Raw genomic sequence first — 20,282 nt, 5'->3', positions numbered from 1 at the left:
TTTCTCCCCTCTCTAACCTAACTCTACCGAACATCAAAATTACCTTGGAGGGTTCAACCCTAACTCCCAAGCAGCACGCCCGCTGCCTTGGGGTCATATTCAACACTAACCTTTCCTTTACTTCCTATATCTGATCACTCACTCACTCTTGTCACCTACATCTTAAAACCATCTCCAGAATCTGAGTCTTCCTAGACCTGGCCATCCAGCCAAACTGAGCAATCATGGGAGAAGAGCCTTGGTGAGAGAGGTAAAGAAGAACCCCAAGATCACTGTGACTGAGCTCCAGAGATGCAGTAGGGAGATGGGAGAAAGTTCCACAAAGTCAACTATCAATGCAGCCCTCCACTAGTTGGGCCTTTATGGCAGAGTGGCCCGATGGAAGCCTCTCCTCAGTGCAAGACATATGAAAGCCCGCATAGAGTGCACATGAAGGACTCCCAGACTATGAGAAATAAGATTCTCTGGTCTGATGAGACAAAGATAGAACTTTTTGGTGATAATTCTAAGCGGTATGTGTGGAGAAAAACAGGTACTGCTCATCACTTGCCCAACACAATCCCAACAGTGAAACATGGTGGTGGCTGCATCATGCTATGGGGGTGTTTTTCATCTGCAGGGACAGGACGACTAGTTGCAATTGAAGGAATCATGAATGTGGCCAAGTACAGAGATATCCTGCATGAAAACCTCTTCCTGAGTGCTCTGGACCTCAGGCTTGGCCGAAGGTTCACCTTCCAAAAAGACAATGACCCTAAGCACACAGCTAAAATAAAAAACGAGTGGCTTCAGAACAACTCTGTGACCATTCAGAGCCCTGACCTAAACCCAACCGAGCAAATTGAAAATTAAATGGAAATGGTTGTCCAGCCACGTTCACCATCCAACCTGACGGAACTGGAGAGGATCTGCAAGGAAGAATGGCAGAGGATCCCCAAATCCAGGTGTGAAAAACTTGTTGCGTTATTCCCAAGAAGACTCTTGGCTGTACTAGCTCAAAAGGGTGCTTCTACTCAATACTGAGCAAACGGTCTGAATACTTATGACCATGTGATATTACAGTTTTTCTGTTTTAATACATTTGCAAAAATTTCTACATTTCTGTTTTTTTTCAGTCAAGATGGGGTGCAGAGTGTACTTTAATGAGAAAAAAATGAACTTTTTAGTATTTACAAAATGGCTGCAATGAAACAAAGAGTGAAAAATGTAAAGGGGTCTGAATACTTACCCACTGTAACTCTGCAGGTCATCTCTTATGATGCCCTCAAAAACTTTGCACACTACTGATGTCAGACTTACAGGACGGTAGTTACCTGGTTCCACCTTCTTACCTTTCTTAAATATCGGTACCACATTGGCTATCCTCCAATCATCTGGTACTACCCCTGCTACAAGAGAGTCTAAGAATATGAGATATAGCGATTTGTCAATTACTGAGCTCAATTCCATCAGTATCCGTGAATAAATATCATCTGGGCCAGGGATTTGTCAATGTTTAATTTGCTTAGACGTAGGAATACTTCTATTTTTGTTAAACTAGTTATATCAGGTGGTGAACTTTGATTATTTGCCCTGTTGAAAGATCTCTGGAACAGACTGTTTGTTGGTGAACATGGATGAAAAGTGCCTGTTTAATATCTCAGCCTTTTTTTTGTCCTCTATAATTATCTTGTTATTATCATCTTTTAAGGGACTGATGCCATCTGATTTTCTATTTTTGGCATTGATGTATGTATTAAATTTTTGGGGATTTATTTTAATGTCACTGGCAATTTGTTGCTCTGTAGTAGTGTTGAGCCTCCCCCATAGTGTTCGAGTTCGGTTCGTCGAACACCCGTTTGTTCACCGAACTGTTCGTCGAACACCTTCGAACACCGTTAAAACCAATGGCAGGCAAACAAAAACACATAGAAACACATAGAAAACACAAAGAAAACACTTCAAAGGTGTCCAAAAGCTGACAAACTGCTCAGATGACACAACTAACACATGGAAAAGTGACAAGTACATATAGTCATGCGAAAAGAAAAGAGGTGGAGGAGTTAAAGGAGGGGAAGACACAGATATAGGCATGTCATGCCCTTCTAAAACCAAACAAGTGCGAAGCCGACGCGGCCAGGACGTACCTGCCTGTGCGACCTCCGTGTCGCCGGGTTTATGCCAGAGCCACGGTGGACCCTGACGGCCAGCCCTCCTCTCCCAATACTGGTGCCTGTCCGCTGGTTGGTCGAGCGAGCCCCCCTGCGGTGGAGGCAGGCCTAATCTTTTTAATATAAATTGTCTCTCTAATTTGAATGAGTACACTTTAAATCCTTTCACAAGGATCTATTGGAGGGCAAGTCTCATGCCAGCAGCCACGATAATTCCAGCTCCAGTAGCGTCCACTAAAGCTGCTGCAGTTAAAAAGCTTTTATAAGGATCGAGCTTAGCGGTCCACCGCAAGGCGTCCTATCACCAGTTCCAGCCCCTGTGCCTTGGGGTGCCTCCCCGATCCTTTGAAAATATTAAGTGTCCAAACTACAGGTGGTGTAGCTTGCTTAACAGCTGGGATAATCCGCTGACTATCAGACACTGCTACTAGGCCCAAAGTATTGCCTGGGCTAGATGCAGTTAAAAATTTGTAATTAGATCTACAGGCGGTGTAGCTTGCTTAACAGCTGGGCTACTCCTCTGAATAGCAGACACTGCTGCTAGGCCCAAAGTATTGCCTGGGCTAGATGCAGTTTAAAATTTGTAATTAGATCTACAGGTGGTGTAGCTTGCTTAACAGCTGGGTTAATCCGCTGACTAGCAGACACTGCTACTAGGCCCAAAGTATTGCTTGGGCTAGATGCAGTTAAAAATTTGTAATTAGATACTCTCGTTGGATGCTGAGAAAGCATTCCATAGAGTCTCCTGGCACGCCATATATTATTCTCTTAAAAAGCTTGGGGTAGGGGACCCTTTTATAGCCAAAATCATGGCCCTGTATCGCAATCCGTCAGCTAGGCTGAAGATAAATGGAACATTATCATCACCTTTCATAATCACCAATGGGACAAGGCAGGGATGTCCTCTGTCCCCTCTCTTATACATCCTAGTGATGGAGCACCTGCTCTCATCAATACACGATAACCCCAATATTAGGGGGATTGAGGTGGGAGGCACCGAGTACAAGTACTCTGCATTTGATGATGATGTCCTAGTATATATCACTCAACCACATATATCCATCACTGCTGTTATGGCTGAAATAGATCACTTTGGTACATGGTCAAATTTTAAAATCAATGCAGCGAAGTCAGAGGCCCTCAATGTCTCCTTCCCCAAATCCATACAGGATTCCATCCAGTCCAACTTTCCCTTTGCCTGGCCCTCACAGGGTATCAAATACTTATGAATTCATATTCATAGAGACCTCTCCCGTCTATTTTATCTTAATTTTGGGCCCTTTATTGAACAACTCCATAGAGATTGTACTTCTTGGCCGGTGAAGGATTTTTCCTGGTTTGGCAGAATAAATATACTAAAAATGGACGTCCTACCTAAACTCTTATACCTCTTCCAAACCATTCCCGTGGTAATTCCCTCAAATTTTTGGAAAAGACTACACAGTAGCTTTTGCAGATTTATCTGGGCAAGTGGGCGTCCACGCATTCGGGGGGACGTTCTCATCAGACACAAACAACAGGGGGGCCTTAGCCTTCCGGATTGTAGAAGGTATTATATGGCAGCAGTACACGCTAGAATCCTAGACTTCTTCCATCATTCGGAGGGGAAATTGTGGGTCAAAATAGCTCAATCCATTTGTCCTAAAGCTCTTACCACTCTCCCATGGTGCGCCCATTTAATTGTCCCCTCTCTTGGCCTCATGTCATATAGTACTTATGCCACTGCTTTGGCTTTGAGATCCCAAAAAAAAGCTTATCCTCAATCGACCCCCAGGGCCTCTTGCTCCTGATTTCAGATAATCCAGATTTCCCACCAGGACTATCTGCAAATAGATTTCTCGGTTCAAATAAATCCCATCCGATATTATTGTCTCATGTTATCTACAATACTTCGCTGCTCCCCCTCAATGACTTGTTACAGGGAAGAGACACTTCCCCGAAGGCTAATTTTGAATATAGCTAGTTACAACACTTCTATTCAACTGTGAAGAAGCGCACACATCTTCATAGAGATCTCACAAACTTTGAAAAATTGAGCCTATCATTGTCACCCCCTACACACTCCATCTCCCTACTGTATAATCTCCTCATTGCTCAGGTAACTGACAATAGGCCAGGATTCTGCGGTGCATGGGAAAGGGAACTGGGGAAGTCCTTCTCTGACTCACAATGGGATAAATGTTTCTTCCTAACACATAAAACCTCAATAGGGTCCAAAGCTCAGGAAACCTCCTTCAAAATTATGTCTAGATGGTACCGGGTACCAGCAGTCCTTCATAGATGGTATCCAGTGGTCTCAGATAGATTTTGGAGATGTGGGGAGGGGGAAGGGACAATGTCACACATATGGTGGGCATGCCCTATAATAAATGCATTTTGGGCAAAGGTGGTTCCCATGATTGAGAAAATAACTGGTTTGACTATCCCTAATATGCCAGAAGCCCTCCTTTTATCAATGTTACCAATAAGTAAGCAAGTCGAGCAAGAACCTGTTTGATGTTGCCACCTCGGGAACCGAGGTGCACAACACCAATGCCGCGTACCAATAATGATTTAGGGTCACAGTTATGTGAAATCCTAAAATGGCGAGGTAAGGTCTTGAGCTCGCATATATAGGTCCCCGTCCTGGCCGTGCCGATGTCCCGCACGTGCTCACGTACCCTAACCCGAAGTTCCCTGGATGTCAAATCTACATAGATCAGACAACATCCACAGGTGGCATAATACACAACATTATTTGTGCCACACAAAATGTAGTGGAGGATCTTGAACTGACGGGAACCATCGGAGGACGTGAAATGAGCACTGCGCGAGACATTGGCGCAGGCAAGACAATGACCACAAGGAAAGCAGCCCACGGGACCCAAATGGATTAGACCTTGGGGGAACGTAATGGCTGGACACTAAGAGGTCCCCAAGGTTTCTCGCACGACGTGCCGTCATGAGTGGTGAATTGCCTATGTGGTCACGTAGGGATGGCTCTGTATTGAGGATACTCCAATGACGGTCAAGGACCTGTCGCATCGCATCCCACTCATGGTTAAACGATGAGATAAAGCAGATTTTACCCTGTGTCCCCGTAACCCGTTTGGTCTGGTTGGTATATAAAAGACTGTTCAGAGGGGTTCTGCAAGCCCTCTCATAGCCACGCGAGATGCTGCGCTTACTGTACCTGCGCTGTTTAAAACGTGTTGTCGGATCACACGCCTGGGCTTCAAATTTTTGATTTGTGGAGCATATCTGCCTCATCCTCAGGAACTGGCCGACTGGGACAGCCCGAATAGTTGATGCATGATGTGCCGACTCCGCATGGATTAAGGCATTGACCGATGTCGACTTTCTGAAGACATCAGTCTGGATGTTGGAATGGGAATCCAACTCCAGAGTGACATCCAAGAAGTCGACACGTGTGGTATGGTACACATAGGTCAACCGAATTCCACGCGAATTGGTATTGAGTCGCATCATGAACTCCTCAAGCTCCCCCACCGTCCCCCGCCAGAAGAATAAGATATCATCGATATATCGCATCCATGAAACGACTTGGTCCACGGCGAGCGCGCCCTCTTCGCCAAATATCTCCCTCTCCCAGGCCCCCAGGAAGAGATTAGCATACGAGGGCGTGCAAGCCGCCCCCATCGCCGTGCCATGTTGCTGCAGATATATCGCATCCTTAAATTGAAAATAGTTGTGAGAGAGGACGAAGTGGAGGAGCTCAATAATGAATTCACATGAAGGGCCGTCCAGGTCAGAAGTCCCGAGGAAAAAGCGGACCACCTCAATGGCCCAGGTCATGGCGGATACATGTATATAAACTCTCAACATCCACTGTGACCATGAGAGTGCCATCCTCCACAAGAATGCCGGCAACCCGCGTTAGGACGTCCGTCGTGTCTTTGACAAAGGAAGGGAGAGTTTCGACCAGAGGTTTTACGTAATTATCAATATACTTACAAATTGGTTCACATAAACTCCCTGTACCTGACACGATCGGATGTCCAGGAGGGCTGACCGCATCCTTGTGGATCTTGGGGAGGAGATACAGGGTAGCAGTCCTTGGATACCGAACAGTTAATGCCTCTATGTTTTTTTTATTAATAATGCCTTGATCACATGCGCGATCCAAAATCCCCTGGAGTATCGCAGAAAAAGAGGTAGTGGGATTGAACGACAATTTAGTATAAGTTTCAACATCCCTTAGTTGACGAAGGGCCTCCCTTTCATAACTCACGCATGGCCAAACCACAATGTCCCCCCCTTGTCAGCCGGCTTAATAACAAGGTCCGTATAGGACTGAAGCTGTTCAATGGCTAATCTTTGGCAGTGGGTAAGATTATCATATTTCCTACGAGTGGATAGCTTCTCAAAATCACCAGCCACTAGTCGCACAAAAATTTCTACTGCTGGACTCAAAGACAGGGGGGGGGGGACCTTGTGGACTTGAGAAATATATCACGGAGAGACCCACCTGCAGGTGCAGAATCTTGTTCCAAAAGAAGGTCCTCAAGGTTTTGTAGGGCCTCTCTCTCTGCGACATCCAGGGGCCCCGCATCACCATGAGACCTAAAATGAAGTTTCTTGAGTATTAGTTTACGGGCAAAAAGGTGGAGGTCCTTAAGGGCTGTAAAGTAATTAAAAGAACTAGTGGGCAAAAAAGATAAGCCCCTTTCGAGGACCTCCACCTGAGCCCGACTTAACACCCGATTGGAAAGGTTAATCACCCGGGGCCCATCAATAGAGGAACAAACCTGATGAGGGGTCACAGGCTTCATCTTATTGGTAGGTCTTGTTTGGATCCTTGCTGAAAGGTTTGCCAGGGATTTCTCCTGAGATGCTGGATTGATCATAGAAGTTTGATCTTCAGTGGAGGCTATGGATGCTGATGAGGCAGATCTCGAGCGGGAAGCTGAATTAAACCTATGACGTGGGCGCGATCTTTCAGAGGGCATATGCCATCTATAAACATGCTTGGACAGTTTGTCCTGTAGATCGCGATGGAATTTTTTTGTTTTATTGGAAAGGATCTCCTTAACCCATTTTTGTGAATCAGCATCAACTTCATCATTGAGCTGTCTCAATTGGTCGTTGGTCATGTCCCTCTTAAAAATACTTTGAAGCTGCTCCATCTCAACCTCCATATCTATAATAGACCTCTCATTAAGATACTTCAATAGATGCAAGAAATCCAGGGAACATGTGTCCGCCAATAGTTCCCACTTATTTTTAAAAACCTCATCCTCAATGGGGAATGAGGGGAAAATTTGAACCCTTAGGCCTCTTGGAATAAGGGTTTTGTCAAAGTATTTAGCTAAAAACGCATGGTTCCACCATGTGCGTGTCCTGCGTTTAAGCATGCTTTTAAATTTAAAAATGTTCTCCTGCAGACTTTGATCCACACCCGACCCAGAGGCACTTTGGTCATCCGATGCGTTACTTAGTTGGTTGAACGAACCAAGCACTGTCGCGGGCTCGAAAGTCCATGGTGGGCCATAAAGAAACTGTGAAAACACAGACACTAATTAGCATAAACATGTCAGCCCAATATATGCAAAAAGCAAAACGAAGATTTTTTTGCTGATGAGCCAGGACCATGCCAGCATCAGCATGTACATACCAGCCCCAAATACATAATTAATATAGGACAAAAGATGAGGGGCATAGAGGTAACAGCAAAGTATATATAAGTTTATTAAGTAGTTACTTGCTCACGATAAATATCGCATAATAAACAGACACTTAAATAACACATTAAATACATACATAGAAAAAGTCACAGCTTGGATGATCAGGTGTATATGGTCAGGAGTGTCCAGTGTACATCAAAAAAAACCCACATCTCTGTATCATCATAAATGATTGGAAAGGATAATAAAACGGAGATAGGGGGAGGGAGGAAAGGGAAAAGGCAAAGCATGCACCAACAGAATAAGTCAAGGGCTATAGTAATAGATAATCCAAGACATAGTGTCTACCTAGAATAGCAAGCGCCCATAGAGACAATGAGAGGTGCTTTACCTAAAGTATGAGGTAACGCTGGAAATAAGAGGGGTTCCATGGAAAGGGATGCCTCGACGTGCGTTTCGCCCTCAGCACGTAGGCTTTATCAAGAGGCTATTGCAGTAGGGATGTAAAGGACCTTAAATATGCTGTCACGTGTGGTCACGTGGCATATCACATGATCGTCGTTAGGGAATGAGGCCGTATGTAGAAAAAGTCTAGCGCTATCAATGGCGCATGCGCTGCAGGAGCTCGTCCCCCGTGTGCGCGCCCAGGCCGTCAAGCCGTCCGCGCATGCGCAGATGTGCGGATGAGCAGAGGGCCAAAGATAACCCGGGCGTGCGCCAGGAGAAGGAGACCAGCTGAAGCAGATGCGTGCAGCGGCAGACAAAGAATAGAAGACCTCACATTGGGGACATCCTGACATGAGAAAAGTAAGAAGAGGTGAGTATCAGAAGTCGTCACAAGCACAGACAGTGGATGTTCTTGAATAATGTGAGTCAATTAGATCCAACTGAGCAGTATATTAAAAGTACATGACAATGCATAACTAGATGCAGTTAAAAATTCTCATTAGATACACAGGTGGTGCAGCTTGCTTCGCAGCTGGGCTAATACGCCCAAAGTATTGGTAGACTCTATACTAAATAAGGAAGGATTCACTGACTGTGTTGGCCCCTCCGTGGGTCGTGGCGATTGGTGGAGATTTGGTGGATGATTATAGGAGAAAGCACCTTAATAGAGAAAGTTGGTGGATTTATACTTTAAATACACGTGTACCAGCGGGTTTAAACATCAGACATGATTTGATGTATCATTATGAATGATCATTTATAGATTATTATTATTATATATATTCTCCTTTTTTCTTCTTTTCTTTTTCTTTTGGATTATTTACATTTATATGCATTGTTTCTATGCTATACGATTTTAACATGGTATGTGTGTTTAAATTTCTGATTAACTCAGCCTTGAACAGGTGCATAGCATGACATAACATATAAATACCACTTCCTTGCTGTTTTTTTGCTATGCAATGATTAAGAACCTTTAGTTCGAAACGCGTTTGCTGTTCTCCAAGGTGGACTTTTAAAATATTTTTTGTATGACCCAATAAAAAGTGGATTTTAGAAGATTTGTTCAGCTGGATCTTCTTGGTTCCTCATGTTCGTCTGGTAGCACTCCTGGCTCCGTGCTGTTGATCTTCTAGGTGGGTGAGCTGATTTTTTCCTTTCTTTTTCTGCCATGTGGCGATTGGTCATCCACTGTCGCTGCCCCTTACTCAACGAATTCACAAACATCTCTTGTCGGTTTGGAGTCCCATTATGCCCAACCAAAAACATAGGCCCCACAACTAAAAAAAATCGTTCTTTGGCATCAAAATCGACACCACAGCAAGGTTGTTCCGCCTCCCATGGGAAAAAATACCAAAACATTACACCTGATCTAGGTTTTTTGCGTATTATGGAAAGTAACACTACAGCAGATCCTCGTGTTTGCGAGCCGGGTGATGCCAGTCGGAAGGATTTTTTCTCTTCATTTATCGCCCACAACAAAAGGGGCATCTAAACCGAGTCATACAATCAGAATCAGCTACGGGCGGACTTAGAGGTGTGGAAAACCTTCTTATAATCATTCAACGGTCACACGTTATTTATGTCAGCAGAACAGTCCAACATTGAACTAAGATTATTCACCGGGGCGGCAGAATCAGGCAGATATGCAGCGATACTAAATAACCAATGGTGCACAAGCTTATGGCCTCCGTATTGGGCAGAACAAGTGCTGACAAAAAAACAGACAGTCCTGGAACTGTTTCCAATAGTGGTAGCAATAGAAATATGGGGCACGGGCCTGGCTAACAAAAATATTCTCTTCATAACAAAAAACACCAGCCTAGAGCACTTCATTAATAATATGGCATCATCGTCTCTCCCAGTGCTAGGCCTACTATGCCGGCTAGCATTCCTGTGCCTAAAACACAATGTATGGGTCCGCGCTAGCCACGATTCTGAGGGGTTTAACGCTGCTGCTAACGCTTTATCACAATTCAATTGGCAGATTTTCACAGAGCTCCTCCCCAACGCCCACCCATCGGGCAACAGTTGCCCACCCTCCCTATGTGATCTAGTGGCGAATAGTTGATGCCATTAATCAGAGCGTCAGTTGCCCCGTCGATATGGCAAGCATACGGTAAGGCATGGGAACAGTGGACATGACTAGTAGCAGGCAGACGGGTTGACCAATGTGAACAAACCAGATTACAAGTCACCATAAAATTTCTCCACCAGCTAATGATGAGGGGCATATCAGGGGCGTCAGCGCAGCGGTGTCTGACCGGAGTAGCATTTCTCTTCCAACTACTAAATTGGGGACATGTGACAAAGAGATTCATCATCAGCCAATCATGCATAAGTCCTTCAATCCAAAATTAACACCAGTGGAGGCTTATTACACCAAGACGTAGTCATAGCCAATAATGCAATACGTCTACTCATATGCAAATCGAAAACGGTTCCAGCGGGCAGGGGCACTTGGGTACTTCTACAACCCACAAATGGTACGCTGAGTCGGGTATCAATAGTAAAAACATATTTAACCATCAGATCACAAAGTAATTTCTTCCTATCAAACATTGATGGAACGCCATTATCAAGATACCAGTTTCAAGCTATATTTAATAAATGCATAACATCGGCAGGGAACCACCCCAAAGATTATGGGACACACTCATTCCGCATAGGCGCGGCCACGGAAGCAGCAAGAGCAGGAATGTCACAAACGGAAGTTCAGAGGATAGGGAGATGGCGATCCACGTATTTGGCGAGATACATAAGACCGGACTTGTTATCCTAACGTGGTTTGTTTCTTTTACAGGTGACGCTAAGCCAACAGTGTGGGTGATAGGCCACTCGTATATATATTGGGCAGAAAAAAGGGCGAAAGTCCGCCCAGGCCGGAGGAAATTAGAGTTTCATAACACATATTTGAACTGGAGAGGTATTAGAGTCCTGCAATGGCCACAGGTACTAATGGAGGTAATCAAGGTAGGGAGAGAGGCAAGAGGTCCGGTCATCTTAGTTATACAGGCCGGGGGAAACTAGCTAGGTTATCACAAGAGCGCATAACTAATGGCAATAATGAAACTAGACACTGAGTGCTTCAGAGACTTTTTCACAAAAATAGTCAGAGATTGTGCCAAGCGCGGTGTGGCAAGGTGCCCCAGATATCACGGCCATCGAACGGACAAGGCGGCTAATAAATATTTGGATGCCAAAATTTATAAGAGACAGAGGCGGACAACTGGAAGGAGATAAAGCAGGCCTCATGCGGCCCGACTGGGTTCATTTAATGGATATTGGACTGGACATATTCCTGTCAGGACTCCAGGACCGAGTGGAACAAGCGTTAAGAGTGATGGATGGGGGTCAGAGTCCTGCATACGAGTACGCAGGATCCTCCGTGGCCTGGAAATAGAAAGGACATGTTGGAGAGTTACACTTGTTGGCCAACTTGCCGTTGTGGAGACTGGAGACACAGGGCATGCTGCAACAAGCTGAATTATTTTAGAAATAAAATGCCTTTCTAATATAATGAGAATAAACAGTTAATAAAGCAGTGACCGATCCTCACCCATCCAGTTGTAAGAGTTACATGATTGTATTGTCAATGAAAGGGGGGCGGTAAGGGGGCTGAGCGTCTGGGTTTGGTTAGGGGTCACCACAGTCTGCCTAGGCTAGATGCAGTTAAAAATCATTATTAGATACACAGGTGGTGCAGCTTGCTTCGCAGCTGGGTTACTACGCTGACTAGCAGACACTGAAGCTTTGGAGGAGACCTCTGAGTAAACAGCTCTTCAGACCATCTGTGTTACCCCAAGCCATAGTGTATGTAGTTTCTTATGGTTAAATGGGGGGGGAGACCCAACCAACCTGTAATTGACGATGCCAACGTCACGTAAAACACAGCAAGGGGACTCCAAAAAGAGTCTCCATTTTTTTCAAAAATTTGGAGCACAAACACCACTTAAGTGTGAGGCGATTTTAACAAATCTTCAAGCTTTTACTCTCCCCAGGATGACACAGGGGTAGAAAAGTCCTTGCGGATCCATGATTTGTTCATCTTTATGAACGTGAGTCTGTCTATATGGTCAGTGGACAGCAGGGTGTGCTTTTCTGTCAGCACACCACCAGCAGCGCTGAACACACGTTCAGAGAGAACAAAAATTATTATTAATTTGAAAGATGGTGGAGCTTAGTATAGATGGCCTAATAGAATGAGTACCACGCACTGCTACTAGGCCCAAAATTATTTTCCAGACAAGATGCAGCTAAAAATTATTAGTAATTTGAAAGCTGGTGGAGCTTAGTATAGATGGCATAATAGAATGAGTACCACACACTGCTACAGGCCCAAAATTATTTTCCAGGCAAGATGCAGCTAAAAATTATTATTAATTTGAAAGCTGGTGGAGCTTAGTATAAATGGCCTAATAGAATGAGTACCACACACTGCTACAGGCCCAAAATTATTTTCCGGGCTAGATGCAGCTGAAAATTATTATTAATTTGAAAGCTGGTGGAGCTTAGTATAGATGGCCTAATAGAATGAGTACCACACACTGCTACAGGCCCAAAATTATTTTACGGGCTAGATGCAGCTGAAAATTATTATTAATTTGAAAGCTTAAAACGGTTGGTGAGGTGATTTTAACAAATCCTCAACTTTTACTCTCCCCAGGATGACACAGGGGTAGAAAAGTCCTTGCGGATCCATGATTTGTTCGTCTTTATGAATGTGAGTCTGTCTACATTGTCAGTGGACAGCCGTGTGCGCTCATCTGTCAGCACACCACCAGCAGCGCTGAACACACGTTCAGAGAGAACGCTGGCTGCGGGGCATGACAAGATCTCCAAGGCGTGAGTGGCGAGCTCCGGCCATTTATCCAGATTGGAAGCCCAGAAAGAGCAAGGGTCCAGTGACACAGTCATGGCTTCGATGTTCACATGGAGATACTCCTGTACCATCGTCTCTAGGCGTTGACTATGTGTCTGACTTCTTGTCTCCTGTGGCCTTGCAAAGGATGGGCTAAAAAAGCGGTGAAAGGATTCTGCAAAATTGCTGTTACCAGCAGATACTGTGTTCCTGTTATGGTTTGAGTGCTGAAGACTCGACAGTCCCACGGTTGGCAAGTTAGAACTGTGAGATTCACTACGTGCACCATTAGTGTTTTGTGGAAAAGCACATGTAAGATTCTGCAACAGTCTCTGCTGATACTCCTGCATGCGTGAATCCCTTTCTATGGCAGGAATTATTTCGGCAAATTTACTTTTGTACCGGGGATCTAAGGGTGTGGCAACCCAGTAGTCAGGATTATTTCGAATTCTGACAATTCGAGGGTCATGTTGCTGGTAGTGCAGCAAGAAGGCACTCATGTATCTTGCGCATCCAGGAGCACCAAGTACCTGTTGTGTTGGTGGGGAGGTAAGAATCATGCTTCCTTCCTCTGCCCTCTCCTCCCAACCTCGTACAACAGAAATGTGATCAAGGTCTCCCTCATCTGATGAGTCTACCATGCCCATCGCCAGTTCGTCCTCCACTTCTTCCTGGGCTTCTGCACCTTCCTCACTAGTTTGGCTGCTACCATGCGCCCTGGTTAATCCCTCTCCCCCACCCTCCCTTGCCTGCCGCCTTGGTGCTGCCGACCATCTGGACCTTGCAGATGTTAGCCCTTCCGCATACAACTCCTCCTCCTCTACTTCCTCCACCTCCTCTTGTCCCACCAGTTGACTGCGAATTCTGTTTAACATGTGCTCCTGCATGTAAATCACTGGAATAGTCATGCTGATAATGGCATCGTCAGCACTAAACATCTTTGTCGCCATTTCAAAACTGTGCAGAAGGGTCCATAGGTCCCTGATCTGAGACCACTCCTCCAGCGTGATTTGCCCCACCTCTGGATCTCATTGGCCCAGGCTATAAGTCAGAACGTATTGCACAAGGGCTTGTCGGTGCTGCCACAGTCGCTGCAACATGTGCAGAGTTGAATTCCACCGTGTTGGCACATCGCATTTTAGCCGGTGAAGTGGCAGGCCCAACGACTTCTGTAGAGATGTATGTCGCTAAGCTGTGGGATGCGAACGGCGAAGTGAGCACACAGAGACCGTGCCCTCTGAAGAAGGCCATCTAGTCCGGGATAGTGGGCTAAAAATTGCTGGACAACCAGGTTTAACACGTGAGCCATACAAGGCACGTGTGTGACATTGCCCCGGCGAAGGGCCGCACCCAGGTTTGAAGCATTGTCACACACGGCCTTCCCTGGTTGCAGGTCCAGTGGAGACAACCATTCATGAAACTGGTTCTCCAGAGCTGACCACAACTCCTCAGCTGTGTGACTCACATTTCCCAGACATTTCAAAGTAAAAATCGCCTGATGACGTTGAGCCCTGCTGCCAGCATAGCAAGGAGGTGTGCAGGATCCCTTGTGCGCAGTTAGAAAGCGGGTGGCATGACCAGACAGGCTTTGGGTGCAGGTGGAGGATCGAGAGGAGGTTGAGGAGGCAGAAGCAGTGAAGGAACTTCGAGATAAAGAGGATTGACGCACAACTTGTGGGGACGGCAAGACTTGGACAGCATCCCCTTGTCCTGCTGTCACCATAGTTACCCAGTGCCCAGTCAGCGACATGTAATGCCCCTGTCCATGCCTACTCGTCCAAGTGTCTGTGGTGTAATGCACCCTGTCACACACAGAGTTTCTCAACGAAGCGGTGATGTTGTGTACAACATGCTGGTGTAGCGCAGGCACACCTTTCTTTGAGAAGTAGTGCCGACTGGGCATCTGGTACTGAGGCACTGCGACGGACATAAGGTCTCAAAAATCCTCTGTGTCCACCAGGCAGAAAGGCAGCATTTCTGTAGCCAAGAGCATGCAGATCGTGAAATTCAACCTCTTAGCTTTCTCATGGCTAGGAGGAAATGGTCTTTTACTTGTCCACATCTGAGGGACCGAGGGCTGGCTGTTGTGCTTAGACAGGGTTGAGTAGGGTGTCCCCGGCAAACTGCTGGTCTGTGAGGAAGATGCAGGTGGTAAAAAAGGTTGCCTTGATCCAAAGGTGGTGCTCTCGATGTCGGAGAGCGCTCAACACCAGCTGGTGTTTCCACTTCCAAATGAAATGATGACCTGCCAATCACACTGGCTGTTGCGGGTAAAGAGGTGGCAGGTCTGCATCTCAAAACAGGTGTGACTGCTGTCCCCCCAGTCACAGAGGATGAAGAGGCCGCGGATGCACAATATGGGGCAGACGATGGTAGGCCCGGCCCGCTAGGCCGCAATGTAGCACAGTGAGCTTCCCACTGCAACTTATGCTTCATATCCATGTGAAGGTTCATGCCTGAAGTACTCAAATTATGGATTTTTTGGCCTCTACTTAGCTTTTGCTGACAAATGTTACAGATAACATGAGTTGGGTCATCCTTATCGATCTGAAAAAATGCCCAGGCTATGCAAGGCTTAGAACCCATGCGATCTGAAGAGCCAACACGACTTGTGGTCAGAGGCAGAGTTGTGTTTGAGGATGCAGTTGTTGACGTGCTTCCAGTACTACGTCTTTGTCCAGGAAGGTGCATCCTGACCTCGTCGTCACTAGCATCCTCCTCCACCTCCTCTGCTGACATCATCGACTGGCTGAATGTGGGTTGACAGTAAGTGGGATCTGCAACGTCGTCATCATCACCCTGTGTGTTCTCACACCCGTCATCCTTAGAGCCTAACTCTTCCTGCCCTGACAAAAAACTCAAGTTGTCGCTCCAATCAGGTATTTGAGTCTCATCATCGTCTTCCTCATTGTCTCCACCAACAGGAGTTACAGTTTGGGAACGTGGGTCTACATTATGCTCAGAACCTTCTTCATCTGGTCCTGGATCCGACTCATAAAGATCCTGGGCATCAGTGCAGATCATTTCCTCGTCTGGATTCACAGAAGCTCTTGAGCCGACCTCTGATTCTCAGGCTATAGTATGAGTAAACAGCTCTGCAGACTCAACCATCTGTTCTACCCCATACTCAGACGGGCAGCTGGAGACTTGGGAGCTGTGAGGAAGCAAGTGCGATTGGGGTGACACCTCTGAGGACTGGAGTATTTGTGATGTTGAAGTTGAGGTGGAGGAGAGCCCACTTTAAGGAGCACTTGATATCCAATTGAGCACCTGCTGTTTTTGTGCCTCATCTGGAATTTGTAGCAATGGGCATGGCCGTAAGAAAGGGATCGTATCACATTGTCCACTAAAATAAGTAGACATCTTAGTTTGGCTGGAAGATGGTCTTTCTTCTGCAGATGTTACTGTTGCTTTAACACCTACCCCACGGACACAACCTTTTTTTCCCTTCCAAACACGCCTATTCCTATTTCCACCAGCAGCAGGCCTTTTGCCACTCATTTTGGTGGTTAACTAATTGACAACTCTGGAGTTGTTTGCACAAAAAACGATGGATGGAAACCGAGCAGAGCTGAGTGGCCAAATTGTGGTACAAGCCCAAACGGATTGGCTGGGTTAGAAGCAGTAAAACAATTTTATTAGGTACACAAGTGGTAGAGCTTGGTATAGATGGCCTAATAGAATGAGTACCAAACACTGCTACAGGCCCAAAATTATTTTCCAGGCAAGATGCAGCTAAAAATTATTATTAATTTGAAAGCTGGTGGAGCTTAGTATAGATGGCCTAATAGAATGAGTACCACACACTGCTAATATGCCCAAAATTTTTTTACAGGCAAGATGCAGCTAAAAATTATTATTAATTTGAAAGCTGGTGGAGCTTAGTATAGATGGCCTAATAGAATGAGTACCACACACTGCTACAGGCCCAAAATTATTTTCCAGCAAGATGCAGCTAAAAATTATTATTAATTTGAAAGCTGGTGGAGCTTATTATAGATGGCCTAACAGAATGAGTACCACACACTGCTACAGGCCCAAAATTATTTTTCAGGCAAGATGCAGCTAAAAATTATTAGTAATTTGAAAGATGGTGGAGCTTAGTATAGATGGCCTAATAGAATGAGTACCAGGCACTGCTGCAGGCCCAAAATTATTTTCCCAGCAAGATGCAGCTAAAAATTATTAGTAATTTGAAAGCTGGTGAAGCTTAGTATAGGTGGCCTAACAGAATGAGTACCACACACTGCTACCGGCCCAAAATTATTTTCCAGGCTAGATGCAGCTAAAAATTATTATTAATTTCAAATCTGGTGGAGCTTGGTATAGATGGCCTAATTCAATGAGTACCACACACTGCTACCATGCCCAAAATTATTTTACGGGCTAGATGCAGCTAAAAATTATTATTAATTTCAAAGCTGGTGGAGCTTGGTATAGATGGTCTAATACAATGAGTACCACACACTGCTACTATGTCCAAAAGTATTTTCTGGGCTAGATGCAGCTAAAAATTATTATTAATTTGAAAGCTGGTGGAGCTTGGTATAGATGGCCTAAGACAATGAGTACCACACACTGCTACAATGCCCAAAATTATTTTCCGGCCAAATGCAGCTAAAAATTATTATTAATTTTAAAGCTGGTGGAGCTTGGTTTAGATGGCTTAATACAATGAGTACCACACACTGCTGCAGGCCCAAAATTATTATACAGGCAAGATGCAGCTAAAAATTATTAGTAATTTGAAAGCTGGTGGAGCTTAGTATAGATGGCCTAATAGAATGAGTACCACACACTGCTACATTCCCAAAATTATTTTCCGGGCTAGATGCAGCTAAAAATTATTATTAATTTGAAAGCTGGTGGAGCTTGGTATAGATGGCCTAATAGAATGAGTACCACACACTGCTACAGGCCCAAAATTATTTTCCGGGCTAGATGCAGCTAAAAATTATTATTAATTTCAAAGCTGGTGGAGCTTGGTATAGATGGCCTATTACAATGAGTACCACACACTGCTACTATGCCCAAAAGGTTTTACTTGGCTAGGTGCAGTAAAAAATTTGTATTACATACACAGGTGGTTTAGCTTGCAACACAGTTAGGCTACTCCACTGACTAACACACACTGCAATAGGCGCAAAAGGATTTGCTTAGCTAGATTTAGCCAAATGCTGTGAAAAACACTTGCACAGCACTAAAACAGACCTGCCTGGCAAAAAGTGATAGGAACTGATATAACCTAGCCCTCAAAACGGCTGAAATTACAACTAGTCACTACTCCCAACCTATCTGTCTATTTAAGAGCTCAGACCTGCCTGCTAAAAGTGCTAGGAACTGCTGTAACCTAGCCCTCAACTGCTGTAAACTAGTCCCTACTCCCTAAACCTTTCTGTCTATTTAAGAGAAAATTCGCTTGCTATTCAGTTACCCAATATAGCGCTAACAGCAGCAGCAGTGCCGTTTAGCACTCAGCTGCAGCAGTGAGAAAATATTGGCGATGGGGAAAATGGCTGGGTCTTATAGGGCAAGGACATGTGACATACACAGCCAATGACACATGCCCTTGCTTGTGTGAAAAAAAGCACTTCGCTCCATGTGTGCGCTGCTGATAGGCTGACAGCTTGCACCTCCCCACTGTAAATGCGGGAAAGAGAAATAAGAATGGAGATCTTCATTATTTCTGCAGAGATCCATCCCATGCCCCTCCCCCCGCCCTGCTGTACACTCTAACTGTGTATTAACATTGATTATCAGCATTACTGTGAAAAAATCCAGTTACGATTTTGGTGCACGAACAATTATCGAACATAACCTCGAACAGCATGATTTTTTTCCAATCGTTCGGGTTCGTCGAACAGCTCGAACACCGCCCAAAACAGCTCGAATTTGTGATTGGCGAACAGTTCGATTCGAACACCGCTCATCTCTACTCTGTAGATAATTTTGCATTTCTTATTTAGGTCTTTATACTCCGGAAATACTATTTCTGTATTATTGGCCTTCAAGATTTTGAATGCCCTTTGTTTATGTCTTATTACCAGAGGGTAAAAATTTTCTACAGGATTCTAGTAGTATTTCCTTAAATATGCTCCATTTACATTCGGTATCCCCAGTTACCATTACATGGTCCAAGTCTACACAATTAAGCTCTCCCCTTAATTTGTTAAAATCAGTTCAGCAAATTAAAGTTCCAGGTTTTTGCATTTCCTTTTTTGAAATGTTTTATTGAACATTACATTGAAACTTACCATATTATGGTCACTGTTACCCAAATGTTCCTGGACCTGTAGATCTGAAATTGTATCTGGTCTATTTTACAAGAATTCCCTCCCTTGGTTGGTTCATCTACCAGCTGAGAGAGGTAATTGTCCTGAACTGTGGATAAGAACTTGCAGCTTTTAGCACAACTGGAAGATTATATGTCCCATTGAATGTCTGGATAGTTAACATCACCCATAATAAGAACTCTATTATTATATGCTGCATTTTTAATTTGTTCCAGCATTTCGTCCTCTACCAGTTCAGCTATATAAGGAGGCTTGTAACAAACTCCAATTAGCATCTTTCTTTTATTGCCATCCCATGTACATTAACCCAGACTGAATCTACATTGTCGCAGCTCCCCCCAATGTCGTCATTGAGCACAGGTTTTAAGTTGGATCTTCCAAAATTACACACCCTCCACCTTTTTTGTTTTTCCTGTCCTTTCTAAATGTAGTGTATCCCTCTATATTTTTCACTCAGTCATGGCTTTTGACTAGTAGGGTTTCCGTAACACCCACCACATTGTATTCTGTGATCGACATAATAGTCTCTAGTTCAGCCATTTTGTTTGTGAGACTTCTTGCACTTGGCTGCAAACATTTAATACAATTAGCACATTTGTTACTCCTACTCAGCTCCCTACTTTCCTTGCGTATCCAGGCCCCCTTAAATCTTCTATAACGCCTGATGTCCCACTCTCTCTGTCTACTCTATATATCCCCTTATAAGCACGCATAACTTCCCTCCCCGCAGATCCTAGTTTAAAAACTCCTTCATCCATCTGCCCGTCCCTACCGTAAAGCCTGTAGCTGACAGCAAAGTCTGCCCAGTTCTCAATAAACCCAAACCCTTCCTTCCTGCACCAATGTCTAAGCCACTTATTTATCTCCCTTAGGTCCAGCTGTCTTTCTAGTGATGCACATGGCACCG

The sequence above is a fragment of the Phyllobates terribilis genome, unplaced genomic scaffold, assembly GCF_046119375.1.
Source record: "Phyllobates terribilis strain yellow unplaced genomic scaffold, ASM4611937v1 Scaffold_1__5_contigs__length_1240528914, whole genome shotgun sequence".
In the NCBI taxonomy this organism is placed as follows: domain Eukaryota; kingdom Metazoa; phylum Chordata; class Amphibia; order Anura; family Dendrobatidae; genus Phyllobates; species Phyllobates terribilis.
This window is presented reverse-complemented; position numbering follows the sequence as displayed.